Here is a 17,233-nt window from a genome sequence, read left to right on the forward strand (position 1 = left end):
GTAAATTAACTGCCAATGCTGACAGGACAAAATTAAAAGTTTTTGTTAAGTGGAATCTCAGAAGCATTCCCTTTTGACTAATCCTAAGAGAAAACCTCTCACTATACCTGGAAGTCCCTTCCTTGCTCAGTTGTACATAATAAATATCACAGACATTACAGAAGAAGAAGAAGAAGAAGAAGAAAACCAATTGCGTAGTAAACCTCTGCTATTTTTTTATTCCAGTCAATACAAATAACTTAAAAAGTTATTTCTTTGACTATCCAAAAAGCATGGAGGCTTTGGGCTTCCAGTGTTAAAATTCTGGTATTTAAGCAATGTAGCTACAAAAATCCATAAAATGTTGCAGTCCAATCACACATATGTAGACCTTCTCTGGTACTACTTGGGTTTTCATCTCCTGCTATTTGAAATAAATGATATAAAGTTCCAAAAGCTGAGACTGTTCCTGAATACTATAACATTCTGGCATTGACTTCTTTCTATTAATATGCAAAACTTGGTATAACGAAATTATCAGCCTGCTACAAACTTCCACAGTTAGGTACTAACAATAACACTTTGTTTCATAACTTACTGAAGTTCCATGGATACCTTAACAAGAAGGATTCTTGCTTGGAGAATTGCATATGGTCACCTTCCAGTAAATGCCATCCAATGGAGGTATTTTAACATCAGAAATTCAATCTGTGATATCTGTTACAAATTGGAAATAGTAGAACATCCATTTTATTCTACAGCTGCTTCTTGCCCTAGAATATTTGGAACAGCTTATGTGATATGTTGGGAATTCTATTGTTTACAACAGAACAAGGTTTTTTTTTTTTTTTTTTTTTTTTTTTTTTTTTTTTTTTTTTTTGTAGCACCACCTTACTTGTTAGCAATGGGGAGAGATTTTTGATTTTCGTAATTAATGAATTAAAATACCATTTATAGAAAGGTAGAAAAAAAACATCGACATTCTATTTTGGCTGGGTGGTGTAGAGCATTATGTAATATCAGAAAGGAGAGATAAATTTCTATCTATTTTTACTATGCGATGTTTTTCAAATGGTTCCATCCTCTTAGTTCACTGTGGTTCTATGTTCAATTACAATTGAACATAGAACTGGAAAGCAATCCCAGGCAGAGAAAGCCAAATGAAAGCGGTTAACTTAGATAAGGCTAACCAGGTGGATATCGGTCATCTTTGGGTTTTTTCAATTGGTTTTTTGGTTGTTTTGTTCAGCTATAAGAAACTGGTGAAAATAAAAAAATAATAGCCTTTGGCTACATGATATATAAAAGAGATTAAGCCTTTTTATCTGTCTCAAACTATCCATCTGTCTTTTTTTTTTTTTCCCCTTCTAATTACTATGATGAACATCCCCTTACTTTTTCACCTCAATAAAGGTCAAAACCAGTCTGGGTAGGTAGCCCTTCCCACAATGCATAGCATTACACACCCAAAAGGATCCGTGCTTTGCATTATAGGATACTAAGACAATTAATGTGAAGAGCCTTTAGTCTCTTTATGCAAGTAGCCTAGTTATGAAGAAACTTCATGTGCAAACTTTGCTTGCTTACATTTGGATTAAACAAGAATATACTTTCTTGGTATCCTTATACCTCCCACCCATGATCTACCTAGATCATGGGTGGGATACATTAATGATATATGAGGAACCAAGATCTTCAATAACCAATGTTGTCCACCATAACCATAGGACTGACAATACAACTACATCTTGATGATGCATTCCACAAAAAAGGAAGGCACATGTGCTTTTATCAAATTGGGTATCTATCTCTTGTCAAATGCTATCCAACCTGGAATTCCCACTTTCTGATTTGCACTGACTCAAAACTTCCTTACCTCACTTTGAAGCCTTCATTTGCTGCCCTGATTCTCTAATTCTGCCAATACTGAAGATTGGCAGAGAATACTATTTTGACCATCACTAAAAGATGATTCCATACAAATCTAATTAACATAACTGTGAGACTGTCTTCCTAGGAGATTTTAACATTCATAACACAAATTAGCTCCCAATCTCTAACTTCATAGATTAAGCCAGAAGGGAAAACAAATCATTTGCTATCAGTCATAATCTATAACAAACAGTAAACCTACCAACTAGAATGCCAAACAATTTGCATTATTCTTCTGGTCCCTTTCATAATCGGTTCTCTCTCCAAATACACTATGAATGTCTGTTCTTCTTGTGGCAATTCTGACCATAATCTTACTCGAGTCTCATTCTCTACAGATTGTTTAATTTTGACGGTATACATCAGAACACAAAATTATAAGTAAATAATTATTTATTGACTTATTGCTGATATTTCGCAGGTGTTATAACCAGCATCTTCAGAGCACAAAAACAGTTTGTCACAGTATGCGAGACTACAACAACATGGCCTAACAAAGGGACTATGTTTAACAAAATTGTAGCAACAACACAAAGACTAAAGTCCTAATTAGGCGCCCTCTATCTTTAAAAAAAAATTAAAGGCATATCTTTTCCAATATGCCTTTAATGTATGGGATGGTGTTAAAGGCACATCAAAAAAGATATCTAGAATTCTCAACAAACATCAACTACGCACTGTATTCAGACCGTGTGTCAAATTAGCAACTCTCAGTTCACCCAAGGACAGCATTCCTCCTTTATTGCATCCAGGAGTCTACAAAGTACCCTGCTCGTGTGATCAAGCTTACTATGGTTAAACAGGAAGAACTGTGGACATCCACATCAGTGAACATAAAAGATACATCCGGTACTATCACTATGGCAAGTCGGGACTAGCAGATCATGCTTTGGAAACCCTTGCACACAGGATCAACTGGAAGAAAACAAAAGTACCCACAGAAGCTCTTACAAGTCAGAGAGATTGTTCTTAAAAGCAACAGAAACCTTGAAACATACCCGAATCTCAACAAACATGGCTGTATAAATTTGCCTAAGATTTGGGAGACAGTCATCTTAAGACATAACTAGTACCTGCTTTCTCTTAGGACTTTAGTCTTTGTGTTGTTGCTACAATTTTTTTTTTTTAGATTAGAGAGTGCCTAATTAGGACTTTAACCTTTGTGTTGTTGCAACAATTTTGTTAAACTAGTCCCTTTGTTACATATTGTAGTCTCGCATACTGTGACAAACTGTTTTGTGCTCTGAAGATGCTGGTTATAACACCAGCGAAATATCAGCAATAATAAATAATTATTTACTTATAATTCTGTGTTCTGATATATACTGTCAAAATTAAACAACATGTATGACGAACACATAAGCTTTTCTACACGTCTCTACAGATTGCTTTCTTCTCAGAAAATCTCAGCCCCCTACACTATAAAAGTGCTAACTGGAGACACATTTGAAATTTTATGCCTTATTTCCATAGCTGGATTACTGTTTTCAATCTCCTGATCCAAGCATCTGCTCTGAACTAATAACCAAAATAATTCTCACTGGAATGATAGCCTTCATTCCCCACTCCACGAAAAACCCCAACCTCAAACCATATCTTGGCCTAAGTTTTCTAAAAAGTGCACCTCTGCAATTCATGACAAAATACAGCATTATATTCTATGGCAGGTGTGGCCAACTTCATTCTATATGAGGGCCAATATATGATGAGTGGTAGCATCGCAGGCTGCACATTTTTAGACAGAACTTAAATATAAAAATAAACTCTGCATTTTTTCAAGGCAATAGTTATATTTATTGAATTACTATATTTGTTAAATAATTTTACTACTGGGAGAATAATATAAAATACTTGATTGATTTAAATATAAATTGTTAAATTAAATTTAATTACACATTTGTTTTTATTTTTTATTTTACACATAACACATACATGTTGTATGTTTTACATACAACAAATGATGCTAGAGTGAGCTTTTTTGTATTGATGTTGGTTTAGTAAAAACAGATTTCTGAGCACTAACCTTTCTCTTCAAATTACACACAATTTTAGTACGTACTTGTCCAACGTATTCTTGGTATTTAGCGGCATGGTGCTATATGTAGTGGCATTTGAGGTTATATTCCTTACACACAGACAATACTTGCAAACACACAAGGCACTGTGGTTTGTTGTTGTTACTGTTTATAAACAGAAATTCATTTTCCCATTTCTCCTGAAATGACCTGTTTTCTTCACAGATCTTACGTTTCTTACTCAAGTACACAAAGGCTGAAGTAACTGACCAGGGTACACAAACATCAACAATAACACTGTTAACTGTGAAACTGAGTCTCTGAAACTGATCACTGTAACCAGAGCAGAGCAAGTGACTTTCACTCATACTGTGGAGCACATAGAAATCTACCACTCCCACTACTACAACTCACACAGAGAAGCAGTAGATTTTATAAATTGAGTAATCTTTTTAAAGCAATCTTGATTCCGTGTTGAAAATATAAATTGTTTCTGTCATCAGAAAAATAAATACAACTAGCATATCAATCAGAAAATCAGCAGTCGAAACTAATAGCTAAATTGATAATACATATAATTTAATATAGTTTTTATCCTGCCGCAGGCCTGCTGTTGGCCACCTATGTTCTATGGTTTAAATCAGAACTTCATCTTCTACTTCAGCTTACCCTACGGCCTACTACAGGTGAAGTTATCATATTTGATATTGACTTCCTATCATACCAATTCTAAAGCAGAATTCATAATGATATGCAATAAGCATACCTCCTGCTCAACTAGCAGTCAAGCCTTCTGATCCTTATTATTTTTATCATCATCAAATTCCTGATATGTACATCATTACTAACTTCCTATTAACAATTTTCCTACAAACTGATCTGCTATCAGTCAAGACTGAAATATTATCACATCTTACATTTCATCATCTACGACACTTTTTATTATATTAATCCACTTGGAATGTTGGTCTTCCTCTTCATCTTTTTCCTGCCATCCTGGCAAAGAACACTTGTTGTGCTAACCTTTCCTCTCCCATTCTCTCCCTATAGTTGAAATGGCCATACCACCTAATATTAACTCTGCTAACAGATTCCTGAATGTTAACAATGTCAAGTTTTTTGCTAATAACCTCATCTTTAATACGATACTACAACTGATGCCATCTTCACTCCCCTAATCTATCTCAGAACTCTCATATCTGTGGTGGTCCTCAGTCTTTGATCAAGTGTTATTTCTAACACAGCTCACAGATCAATAAGTTACATTTGGTTTGAACACTGTCTTGTATACAGCTAGTTTAATGTTTTGACTAATTTCTCTCTTATTCCATATATATTGACTTCATATCATACCAGCTTTACTAATTCTGTTGTCTATTTCCATATTTAATTTACCATCTTCACTAAAATTTGTGCCTACATAGGTGAAATGCCTTACTTGTTTTACAGGTTCTCCATTCAGGATCCAGTGGATGTTTTCAATTTATCAGCTAATTTTCACTGTCAGCGTTTTTTCTTTATTTTTATTGCTGATTTTCACACTAACTTTATTACAGCAGTTATTCAATTTAGTCAGGAAATCCTGCAGACTTGTACTGGATTTATTTAGAAGTATAACATCATCTGCATAAAGTAAAGAGCTGAGATTAACATCTCCAAATTTGATACCAGGTTTAATATCACTTTCTTTCATAATGTTATCCATATAGATAATGAATAACAGTGGAGATAACATACGCCCTTGTCTCATACTTGATTTTACATCAAACAATCTTCCTATACTTCTTTCAATTCTAAATGATGATTTGCAACTCAAATATAGACTAAATTTTGCTTGATATAATGTGCAATTTACACCATATAACACGGGCCTGGTTGGTCGAGTGGTAAGCATAACTGCTCTCCAAACAATAGGTCATGAGTTCAAACCCCACTGTGGGCATGGATGTTTGTGATTGTCTTATCTTGTGTACTGTTATAATCTTTGATATGGTACAGTATGACCTTTGCTGTCCTAGTGCCATTAAAACCATAAATCATCACAATATAACTGTAGCATTTTGAACAGCTTTTAATACCATGTCATATGTGTTTTTTTACGTCTACAAAACTTAAATAGAGATTCTTGTTATATTACCATGATTTCTCAACTATTTATCTTCAAGTGAAAATCAGATCATGACAACATCTATTTCACCTGAATCCAGCTAGTTCTTCTCAAAGCTTCCCTGACACAATTTTTCTCATCCTTTTTTCAAGAAGACTTGCATAAATCTTACCAGGAACATTTAGGAAGGATATATTCCTATGTAACAAACACATTGTTTTATTTTTCTTTTTATAGCTGGGTACTAGGCCAGCTCTACTCCTGTCATTAGGTTTGACCTTCTGAATTATGGAGTGTAGCCACTGTAAAACTTTTAAACCTCCATATTTGAGCATTTCTGGTCAAATACTATTTGCTCCAGCTGCCATTCTACATTACAGGTTTTTGATGGCTTTTTCTACCTCAGGTACTGATATGCATTCCTGATTTTATTTATGTTAAGAGGGTGCTTAAGGGCCAAACTGTATAACTGAGAGGAGACCTCTACATAACCTTTAAAGGAATGCAGAGAACAGATCAGGGCTTCTGACCTAATGTCCGACCTCACATACTGGTGAGATCTTTCTAAGCAACAAACACAAAATGTCATATTCAGGCAATAATGATCAGGAAAAGAAGGAGTAGCTATAGTATTCAGCTATAGTATAGGAAACACTAAATACGAGGATAATCTTTCTTGTAGAAAGGCTTATCCGTTGGTTACACATGATTACTAAATAACTTAAGGAATTCACAACGTATACACTGGAATATAAATTAAAATAAGCTTTAATATACTCTTCCTATATTTTGGCAATGTCACATTGCCATCTTCATGGGAACATAAGATTAAGATACTTGCATGCAGGCACTAAAAACAGCAAATGAGTCGAAGTGAGGAAACTACTGTTTTTCCTAAAGTCCTGATGGTGCCCCCTAGCTGGCTATATTAGGTATTCTTGGCCGTTGAGCTGAAGTTCTCAAGATGGATGTCTCCCAAATTGGGGGCAGTCTCATGCATCCAAATTTTTTGAGGTTTAGCATCTTTCTTAGGGCTGAGGTTGATTCTATGAATAGTCTTTCAAATTTATACTTGCTGCGGTGTATTACTGTGGCTTTCTTCCACTGTATTCTGTGGTGTGTATCCAGAGCATGGTCTGCAAGCCCAGAGTGGCTGTACTGGTGAAACCGGATGTAGTCCTTGTGTTCTGAAACTCTGATATTCGCTGTCCTGCATGTTTGGCCAAAGTAGGACAGCTAACAGCTGCAAGGAACCTGGTATACACCAGGTAGGTCTAGGGGAAGTGGTTGGTCTTTAGTGGAGCAGATAAGAAATGCCAATTTTCTATATGGTCTATAACAAGAGGTCAGGTCATGTTTATTCAAGATTTTGGTAATTTTTTTCTGAGGTGCCCCGGATGTAGGGAATGGTGATGGATTTAGTACTCTTTTTTTTTTCTTTTTTTTTTTTTTTTTGAAGAGGATAATCTTGAGCGGCAGACAATAACAAGTAGAGTGATGTGGGCAAATATCAGAATGGTGAACTGAACAGTGATACTTATATGTGTGCCTATGGTACAACAGACGGTTCTACTAAAATGGAAGTGGAAAGATTTTTTTGAGGCTTTAGAGAAAGCAACTGACACAATAAAAAAAATAAAAAAAAACAGTTGTCCTGATCTAAATAACACAGTAGGAAATGAATGCCAGACACACAGAAACATTTCAGGAAAATTTGGAGAAAAGAGCAAAGCTAATAATAACGGCAAATACCTGTTGGATTTCTGCTCAGGACATGGACTGGTTATTACTAACACCATGTTCCAACATAAAAATGTCTATAAATTCACATGGAGAGAAGAGGCAAGGAATAGGAAAAGTCTCAATGACAATGTTATTGTTGATAGTGATGTTTTCTCACTGGTGCAGGACACCAGAGTATACAGAGCATTTGAAATTGGAAGTGATCACCATTTAGTTTTGAGCAGGATAAAATTGAATTTCATATTGAAAAGAAGAACATGGAAGAAAGTTTTAAAGCAAATCAAAGTTGAGCAGCTCTCAGATGTGAACTGTAGACTAAAATACACAAACATTATTCAAGAAAAATGGAATCTGAGAACTGAAACCGAACCCTGGAGATTCAGTGGCAAGCACTGAAGAAAACATTGATTGAGTCAGCCAGACATGAATTTGGTGAGGTTGTCTGCAAGGATGGAAAAATCAGAACTCCATGGTGGACACAGGAAGTTAAATAGGCAATGAAGGTAAAGAAAAAAGCATATCAAAAGTTCCTTACAAATAAGGTCAGCTTCTGCTCATTACTTTAAAAAATTGCTAAATGAAACAAGCAGTGACAACACAGTGGTAAAAAAAGATATACACAGGAATACATACAAATACTTGAAGTAGAAAAAGCCATCAAAAGCCTGAAATGGAGTAATGATATTCAACCAGAAATGCTGAAGTATAGAGGTATGAAAGTTTTACATTGATGCTGCACTGCATAGTTCAGAAGGCCTGGACAGAGGGACAAATTCTTCATGATGGGAGTAGAGCTCTCAGAGTGCCCATATATAAAAAGGGAAATAAAACTGAATGTGAGAATTACAGAGGTATTTCCCTACTCAGGAAATATCTCTGCATGTATTTCAGAGTGTTCCTATAGAGAATTTTGCAAATTATGCAAGAATACTTGAGAAAGAGTTGAGAAGGATTGTGGAAGGGAAGCATGGTGAAGAACAAGCTGGATTCAGGTCAAATAGAAGTTGTCAGGATCAGATTTTCACTTCACAACAAATAATTGAGAAATTGTGGGAATATAACAAAGATCTGTATTTAAGTTTTGTAGATCTGGAAAAGGCATGTGACAAGATGCCAAGAGAGAGAGAGAAGCTATTCAAAACGCTACAGTTATATCGTGTCAGTGGGGCATTATATCAAGCAATACTTAGTCATTATTTGAGTTGCAAGTCAGCAGTTAGAATTGCAGGAAATACAGAAAGATGGTTTGATGTTAAATCTGGTATCAGACAAAGATGTACATTATCCCCACTTTTATTCATTATCTATATGGATCACATTATGAAGGAAAGTGGAATTAAACCTGATATCAAAATTGGATGTGAATCTCAGCTCATCACTTTACGTGGATGATGTCATCATCATCAAATTCCTGACATGTACCCTCAAGTGGTGTACAGCATATGATAGTACTACATGAAAAATTAACATCATTACTAACTTCCTATCTACAATTTTCCTCCAAATCAGTCTGTTACTTGTCAAGACTCCAACATTATCAGATCTCATATTTCTATCGTCTAAGGCACTTTGTACTGTATCAATCCACCTATATCTTGGTCTTCCTCTGGGTCGTTTGGCTGCCAACCTGGCAGAGAACACTTGTTTTGCTAATCTTTCCTCGCCCATTCTGTTTAAGTGACCATACCACCTGAGATTAGCTCTGTTAACGCATTCCTGGATGCTGACAATGTCACGTTCTTTCCTAATATCCTTGTTTTTAATATCATATTGCCATTGATGCCATCTGTTCACGCCTCTAATCTTTCTCAGGACTCTCATATCTGTGGTCTCTAGTCTTTGGTCAAGTGTTTTACTTCTGACCCAGTTCTCAGATCCATAAGTTAAAACTGGTTTGAACACTGTCTTGTATACAGCTAATTTAGTGTTCCGACTAATTTCTCTATTATTCCATATGAATTTATTCAATTGACTTCCTACCATACCAGCATTGTTGATTCTGTTGTCTATTTCCATATTTAATTTACCATCTTCACTAAAAATCGTGCCTAAGTAACTGAAATGTTTTACTTGTTCCACAGGTTCTCCATTCACAACGCAGTTGACATTTTCAACAATTCTACCTATTTTCATTGTCTTTGTCTTTTTATTGCTGACCTTCATACCATATCTATTACAACAGTTATTCAATTTAGTCAGGGAATCTTGCAAACATGTAGCGGATTTATTAGAAGCATAACATCGTCCGCATAAAGCAAAGAGCTGACATTAACATCTCCAATTCTGATATCATGTTTAATACCACTTTCCTTCATGATGTGATCCACATAGATAATGAATAACAGAGGGGATAATGTAGATCTTTGTCTCACATCAGATTTAACATTAAACCATCTTCCTGTACTTCTTTCATTTCTAACTGCTGACTTACAACTCAATTAAAGACTAAGTATTGCTTAATATAATGCCCTATTGACACTATGTAGCATACTGAATAGCTTTTGTCTTGGCACCTTGTCATATGCCTTTTCCAGATCGACAAAACTTAAATACAGATCTTTGTTATATTCCCACGCTTTCTCAACTATTTGTCGTAAAGTGAAGATCTGATCCTGACAGCCTCTATTTGGCCTGAATCCAGCTTGTTCTTCACCAAGCTTTTCTTCCACAATTCTTCTCAATAATTTCTCAAGTATACTTGCCAGGAACACTCAGTAGGGAAATACCTCTGTAATTCTCACATGCAGTTTTATTTCCCTTTTAATATATATGGGTACTATGAGAGCTCTACTCCAATCATCGGGAATTTGTCCCTGTGTCCAGGCCTTCTGAACTATGCAGGGCAGCCACCGTAAGACTTTTAAAACCCCATACTTCAGCATTTCTGGTCGAATATCTACTCCTGCTGCCTTTGATGACTTTTTCTACTTCAAGTATGGATATGGTATGGTACAAAGTGCTTTAGACGATAGAAATATAAGATCTGATAATGTTGGAGTCTTGACAAGTAACAGACTGATTTAGAGGAAAATTGTAGATAGGAAGTTAGTAATGATGTAAATTTTTCATGTTGTACTATCATATCCTGTACAACCCTTGAAGGTACATGTCAGGAATTTGATGATGATGATGATGAGTATGGATATGTATTCCTGACTGTATGCCTGTTGAGTGTTTTTTTAACACTGTGCTATCACTGCTTGTTTCATTTAGCAATTTTTCGAAGTAATTGCTCCATACTTCAAGGATATCTTTTTCTCCCATTTTCATGTCACCTTTATCATCTCTAACTCATTTTACAGCACTCTTTCCTCCATTTCTAAGCTTCTTCAACAACCTCCAGAATATCTTACCACCTTCTTGATATTTTTTTTTAAATAACGAAACCTGTGGTGCGATCATAATTAAAAGAAACACACGTATTAACCATAGTGAAAATTATTTAATTGTAAATATTTCATCCTAAGTATCTTAGGACATCATCCGTACAGTAGTTTAAAACAATAATAGGGATAACATACAGTTGGGGCGCATGATTACAATAGAATCTCATTAAACGTGTGTAACGTGTTAAAAAATAATAATAAAATAAAATAAATAAACAAATAAAAATATTTAAAAAAAAATTAAGGGTCAAAGCTGTATAACTGAGAGGAGACCTCCACATAGCCTTTAAAGGAATGCGGAGAACCGACCAGGGCTTCTGACCTAATGTCCAATCCTCACCTTCTCGTGGTGCACCCTGTTGGGTATCTACTTTGATACTGAACGAACGAGGATGGGCTGGCAATTTGGGATTTAGCCGACCAAATTGTATTCTTATTGGTTAAACCAAAATAAAAAATGATGGTACAACATGACAAAATTTCATGCCGGCTGGGGCGTCGCCCGGTTAAACAAGGCCCCCGTTGTTTTCGCCAGGGAACCAGGGCGAACAGCGAAAAGTCAGCTACTGGAACAAATCTGAAAACAAACCCCAACTCAACATCACCAGAGTTAAAGATCGGTACTGTCAACGTAAGAAGCCTGAATGGCAAAGAAATGGAGCTAGCTGAGGAATTAGATAAGTACCAGATCGACATAATAGGGGTGACTGAAACAAAAAAGACCAAAACTGGTGAGATCTTTCTGAGCAATAAATACAAAATGTTATATTCAGGCAATAACAATCAAGGAAAAGAAGGAGTAGCCATAGTATTCAACACAAAATACGAGGCTAATCTTCTTGAATGGCAGTCAGTCTCAAGTAGAGTAATGTGGGCAAATATGAGAATGGGGAACTGGACAATGAGACTTATTTGTGCCTATGGTCCCACAGAAGGTTCTACTAAGGTAGAAGTGGAGGAATTTTTTGAGGCTTTAGAAAAAGCAACTGACACAATGAAAAAGGAAAAGTTGGTCCTTGTTGGGGATCTAAATAGTAGAGTAGGAAATGATTGTGAGACATACAAAAATATTTTGGGAAAATTTGGAGAAAAGAGCAAAGCTAATAATAATGGCAAATATCTGTTGGATTTCTGCTCAGGACATGGACTGGTTATTACTAACACCATGTTCCAACATAAAAATGTGCACAAATTCACATGGAGAGAAGAGGCTAGGAATAAGAAAAGTCTCATTGACTATGTTATTGTTGATAGTGATGTTTTCTCCCTGGTGCAGGACACCAGAGTGTACAGAGGATTTGAAATTGGAAGTGATCACTATTTAGTCTTGAGCAGGATAAAATTGAATTTCATATTGAAAAGAATAACATGTAAGAAAGTTTTAAAGCGAATAAAAGTTGAGCAGCTCTCAGATGTAAACTGTAGACTAAAATACAGAAATATTATTGAAAAGAAAATGAAAGAGTTTGAGAACAGGAATCAAACCTTGGAGATTCAGTGGCAAACTCTGAAGGAAACATTGATTGATTCTGCCAGAGAGGCATGTGGTGAGGTTGTGTGCAAAGATAAAAAAATCAGAACTCCCTGGTGGACACAGGAAGTTAAAGAGGCAGTGAAGGAAAAGAAGAAAGCATATCAAAAGTTCCTGGCAAATAAGTCAGCTTTTACTCTTACAGAATACAGAGACAAATGTAAGAAAGCTAAACAGTGTGTAAAACTAGCTAAACAAAAGTCATGGGAGGACTTTGGCAAGAATATAGAAAATAAATATCAAGAAGGTGGCAAAATATTCTGGAGGTTGTTGAAGAAGCTTAGGAATGGAGGAAAGAGTGCTGTAAAAGGAATTAGAGATGATAAAGGTGAAATGAAAACAGGAGAAAAAGATATCCTTGAAGTATGGAGTAATTACTTTGAAAAACTGCTAAATGAAACAAGCAGTGATGACAGCACAGTGATAAAAAACACTGACCAGGCATGCAGTCAGGAATACATATCCATACTTGAAGTAGAAAAAGCCATCAAAGGCTTGAAATGTGGAAAGGCAGCAGGAGTAGATGATATTCGACCAGAAATGCTGAAGTATGGTGGTATAAGAGTCTTACAGTGGCTGCACTGCATAGTTCAGAAAGCCTGGACAGAGGGACGAATTCCCGATGATTGGAGTAGAGCTCTCATAGTACCCATATATAAAAATGGAAATAAAACTGAATGTGAGAATTACAGAGGTATTTCCCTACTGAGTGTTCCTGGCAAGATCTATGCAAGTATACTTGAAAAACGGTTGAGAAGAATTGTGGAAGAAAAGCTTGGTGAAGAACAAGCTGGATTCAGGCGAAATAGAGGCTGTCAGGATCAGATCTTCACTTTACGACAAATAGTCGAGAAAGCATGGGAATATAACAAAGATCTGTATTTAAGTTTTGTCGATTTGGAAAAGGCATATGACAAGGTGCCAAGAGAGAAGCTATTCAATACGCTGCAGTTATATGGTGTCAATGGGGCATTATATCAAGCAATACTTAGTCTTTATTTGAGTTGTGAGTCAGCAGTTAGAATTGAAGGAAGTACAGGAAGATGGTTTAATGTTAAATCTGGTGTGAGACAAGGATGTACATTATCCCCTCTGTTATTCATTATCTATATGGATCACATTATGAAGGAATGTGGTATTAAACCTGATATCAAAATTGGAGATGCTAATGTCAGCTGTTTGCTTTATGCGGATGATGTTATACTTCTAAATAAATCCGCTACAAGTCTGCAAGATTCTCTGACTAAATTGAATAGCTGTTGTAATAGATATGGTATGAAGGTCAGCAATAAAAAGACAAAGACAATGAAAATAGGCAGAATCATTGAAAATGTCAACTGTGTTGTGAATGGAGAACCTGTGGAACAAGTAAAACATTTCAGCTACTTAGGCACAATTTTTACTGAAGATGGTAAACTAAATATAGAAATAGACAACAGAATCAGCAAAGCTGGTATCGTGGGAAGTCAATTGAATAAATTCATATGGAATAAGAAAGAAATTAGTCGGAACACTAAATTAGCTGTATACAAGACTGTGTTCAAACCAATTTTAACTTATGGATCTGAGAGCTGGGTCAGAAGTAAAACACTTGACCAAAGACTAGAGACCGCAGATATGAGAGTCCTGAGAAAGATTAGAGGCGTGAACAGATGGCATCAATGGCAATATCATATTAAAAATGAGGATATTAGGAAAGAACTTGACATTGTCAGCATCCAGGAATGCGTTAGCAGAGCTAATCTCAGATGGTATGGTCACTTAAATAGAATGGGAGAGGAAAGATTAGCAAAACAAGTGTTCTCTGCCAGGTTGGCAGGAAAACGACCCAGAGGAAGACCAAGATATAGGTGGATTGATACGGTACAAAGTGCCTTAGACGATAGAAATATAAGATCTGATAATGTTGGGGTCTTGACAAGTAACAGACTGATTTGGAGGAAAATTGTAGATAGGAAGTTAGTAATGATGTAATTTTTTTCATGTAGTACTGTCATATCCTGTACACCCCTTGAGGGTACATGGCAGGAATTTGATGATGATGATGATGATGATAATAATTATTTAACACAATTTTGTATGACAATTTCCCATACTTTAGGAATAGTAAGAACGTCGTTGCGGTTTAAGTTTGGTGTGTGTAGTACGGGCTTCAGAACTTTCTTTCTATAAACGTTCATGTTTAAATAAAGATCTATTGGGAAAAGTTTAGACTTTTCCCAATGGATCCTATGGCTTGGATTTTCAATTCCGTGTTGAGAGAGGCCAGACTTTGCGGTTTAAAAAGACGAATGTGGTCGTGATGTTCCGAGATGCGTTTCTGAACAGACCTACCTGTCTGTCCAAAGTAAGACAATTTGCATGAGCATGGAATTTCATAAATGGCAGGCAACAACATCAAAGGTGAGAGTTTGTCCTTAGGAGAAGGTAGCAAGTTGTAAATTTGGTTGATAGGTTTGTAAGAAGTGCAAAATTGTATTTCTTCATAATTTTAGAAAGAAGTTCTTACTATTCCTAAAGTATGGGAAATTGTCATACAAAACTGTGTTAAATAATTAATTTATTTTATTTTTTCTTATTTATTATTATTATTTTATTTTAACACTTTACGCACGTTTAATGAGATTCTATTGTAATCATGTGCCCTAACTGTATGTTATTCCTATTATTGTTTTAAACTACTGTACTGATGATGTCCTAAGATGAAATATTTACAATTAAATAATTTTCACTGTGGTTAATACGTGTGTTTCTTTTATTTTTAATTCTTGATATTTATTTTCTATGTTCTTGCCAAATCCTCCCAAGACTTTTGTTTAGCTAATTTTACACAGTGTTTAGCTTTCTTACATTTGTCTCTGTATTCTCTAAGAGCACAAGCTGACTTATTTGCCAGGAACTTTTGATATGCTTTCTTCTTTTCCTTCACTGCCTCTTTAACTTCTTGTGTCCACTATGGAGTTCTGATTTTCCTATTCTTGCAGACTACCTCACCACATTCCTCTCTGGCTGAATCAATCAGGGTTTCTTCAAGGCTGGCCACTGAATCTCCAAGGTGATGGAGATGATGATGCAGATGATGTTATACTTTTAAATAAATCCAGTACAAGTCTGCAAGATTCCCTGACTAAATTCAAGAACTGCTGTAATAAATTTAATATGAAAATCAGCAAAAACAAGACAAAGACAATGAAAGAAGCAGAAACATTGAAAACATCAACTGTATTGTGAACAGAGAACATACAGAACAACTAAAACTTTTCAGATACCTAGCCACAAATTTTAGTGAAGGATGGTAAATTAAATATAAAATAGACAATAGAATTAACAAAGACAGTATGGTAGGAAGTCAACTAAATAAATTTATATGGAATAAAAGAGAAATTAGTCAAAACACTAAATTAGCTGTATACAAGACAATGTTCAAACTAATTTTAACTTATGAATCTCAGCACTAGGTTAGAAATAAAACACTTGACCAAAGATTTGAGAGCACAGATATGAGAGTCCTGAGAAAGATTAGGGATGTGAATAGAATGGCATCAATGGCAATATGATATTAAAAATGAGGATATTAAGAAAGAACATGGCATTGTTAGCACTGAAGAATGTGTTAGCACAGCTAATCTCGGGTGGTATGGTCACTTAAACAGAATGGGAGAGGAAAGATTAGCAAAACAAGTGTTCTTTGCCCAGTTGTCAGGGAAAAGACCAAGATGTAAGTGAATTTATGATTGTAGGTGTCTTAGAAGACAGAAATATAACAGATTGATTTAGAGGAAAATTGTTGATAGGAAGTTAGTAAGGATGTAAGCTTTTTATGTAGTACTATCACAATATCCTGTACACCCCCTTGAGGGTATATTTCAGGAATTTGATGATGATGATGATTTCTGTTAAGTGTTTTCTATGCTCTCACTGCTTGTTTCATTTAGCAATATTTCAAAATATTTATTGCAATTACTCTAGACATCTAGAATATCTTTATCTTTAGTCTTCATGTCACCTTTATGATCTCTCATTCTTTTTACAATACTCTTTTCTCCATTCTAAGCTTATTTTGATAGCCTCTACAACATTTTGCCACCTTCCTGATATTTATTTTTTATGTTCTTACCAAAGTCTTCCCATGACTTTTGTTTAGTTAATGTTACACAGTGCTTCACTTTCTTACATTTTTTTCCTCTGTATTCTCTAAGAGCAAAGCTGATTTCTTTGCCAGGAACTTTTGATATGCATTCTTCTTTTCCTTGACTGCCTCTTTAATTTCCTGCATCCACCATGGAGTTCTGATTTTTCAATCTGCACACAGAACTTCACCACACACCTCTCTAGCTGAATCAATCAATGTTTTCTTCATGGTTTGGTACTTGTTTTCAAACTCTTTCATTTTTTTCTTGAATAATATTTTTGAAATTTGAAATTTGTGCTCAAATATTTTTATGTTGGAACATGGTGTTAGTAATAACTAGTCCATTTCCTGAACAGAAATCAAGCAAGTACTTACAATTATTTGCATTGCTCTTTTCTCCAAATTTTC

The 17,233-nt window shown here is 35.4% G+C and overlaps 1 protein-coding gene across 4 annotated transcripts in view; it reads right to left on the reverse strand.

Moving 5' to 3' along the window:
• The window catches only part of LOC150094086 (uncharacterized), a 608,624-nt gene that overhangs the window by 403,125 nt on the left and 188,266 nt on the right, over positions 1 to 17,233 (reverse strand). The gene's annotated exons all lie outside the window — the stretch shown is intronic.

This window comes from Typopeltis vanoorti, chromosome 23 (assembly GCF_054136105.1).
Source record: "Typopeltis vanoorti isolate ZY-2024b chromosome 23, IOZ_Tvanoo_1.0, whole genome shotgun sequence".
NCBI lineage: Eukaryota > Metazoa > Arthropoda > Arachnida > Uropygi > Thelyphonidae > Typopeltis > Typopeltis vanoorti.